This window comes from Fukomys damarensis, unplaced genomic scaffold (assembly GCF_012274545.1).
Source record: "Fukomys damarensis isolate Sample0158 unplaced genomic scaffold, DMR_v1.0_HiC HiC_scaffold_13, whole genome shotgun sequence".
Taxonomy (NCBI): domain Eukaryota; kingdom Metazoa; phylum Chordata; class Mammalia; order Rodentia; family Bathyergidae; genus Fukomys; species Fukomys damarensis.
The window spans coordinates 11965088-11966635 of NW_022900925.1; the positions used below are offsets into that span (position 1 = coordinate 11965088).

General features: G+C 54.8%; 1 protein-coding gene across 1 annotated transcript in view; it reads left to right on the forward strand.

Annotated features, from left to right (window-relative positions):
- The first annotated feature begins 356 nt into the window (after nucleotides 1–356).
- Wscd1 (WSC domain containing 1) overlaps nucleotides 357–1548 on the forward strand; it is a 41311-nt gene continuing 40119 nt past the window's right edge. The window contains exon 1 of the mRNA XM_010611314.2: nucleotides 357–441. The gene's annotated coding sequence lies outside the window, so the exon portion shown is untranslated. The remainder of the gene's footprint in view (nucleotides 442–1548) is intronic.

Here is a 1548-nt window from a genome sequence, read left to right on the forward strand (position 1 = left end):
TAAAGAACATGGACGAGGGAGGGAGCTCTTTTCCAAGCCTGGAATATTGGGACGGAACAGAATTTACCTCTCATTCCCTGGCTCTTCACCCACATCTCCCCAGGATCCAGAGAGCTCAACTTTCACTTCCAGCCCATGGACTCTGTTCCAATTCTGTACTTGGCTTGAGCAGCTGTTCAGACTTTGTTGAGTCCCTTCCCCCTGGGTGTCCCTTGACTGACCTGCAGGAAGCCTGGTAGGACTGGTCCCCATCTAATCCTCTCCCGCTGCCTTGTACCTGTTGAAATCCAGCTCCTCTGAGCCTGGCCAAGCAACTCTGCCCCTAGCGGGAGTTGGAGGCATGCAACTCCCTGTCAGGAAGACAGGGTTAGAGCCATCTCCACCTGCGCCTGCCGCCTCTACTGTCCTCAGCCTCTGGGAGGATCTTAGCACCAACCCCTGGTGAGGACTGGGCTCCAGGTGCACCTGACAGGACAGGGTGGATGCTGTGACTTGAGAGCTTCTGGAGAGGAGGAGTGGGACTCCTTAGTGAAGAGAAATCCTTACGATTGGATCCAGCCTTTATTTAAAGGGGTGGGGTGGAGGTTGCATCGTGTGTGTGTGTGTGTGTGTGTGTGTGTGTGTGTGTGTGTGTTTGGAGGGGTGGGCCTGCCAGTGAGGCCATACCCAGTACATCCCTCTGTAGAAGAGTGTGTCTTTTAGTGGACTCCATCTGGAGTGTGCCACTGCTTCTGTGGGCAACTGCCTCAAGGAGGGGTCTGTCACAGCGTGTCAGCGTAGAGCAGTGTGATGAGCTGCTGGCAGAGCCCTGAGTATGTAGGGAGATGGTGTCAGTGTATTGTGGGGTTGTGGTTCTGTGTGGGACTCTCAGGTACTCTGAGTGTGTGCATGTGCTTGTTTCTGTGTGTGTGTGTGTGAGTCTGTATGTATGTATGTATGTCTGCTCTAAAGATGTAGTTGTCAGTGTACAGCTCCGCATGGGATGGTGAACTAGTGTGTCTTTATGACTCCATAATTCTTTATTACAGTGCTACAAAGTGCATGGCGTGTGTGTGTGTGTGTGCGTGTGTGTGTGTCTGTCATCATCGTGTCCCACCTTGTTGCTGAGAGTGGGCCCAGCTCAGAGTGTGTGTGTGTGGGGGGATCAGTGTATGCCTGTGAAGTGGTGATTCAGTGTGTATTTGTATCAGAGGGTGTGTGTATCACTGTCTGCATCTGAGTGTGGCGGCGTGCCCCTCTGGCAGAGCTGGGGGGAGGAGGGTTAAGTGCCATAGTGTGTGCTTTAGAATTAGAATTAGTGAGGCTCCAATGCTAGGTTGTGGCTTAGACCGCGCGGACGCGAGCGCGCACGCGTGTGTGTGTGTGTGTGTGTGTGTGTGTCAAAGGTGTCAGCCTCTTGACTTGGCGGTGTCGCGTGTGGCCCTCAGGGTGTGCACGTCTCGCTAGTCGGGGCAGAGTGTGGGTCCCCAGCATCAAAGACCAGACCCCTCCTTTCAGGGGAACGGCAGGCATGTGCGCCGGCGCCGCTAGGACCCGGCGGAGGCCGGC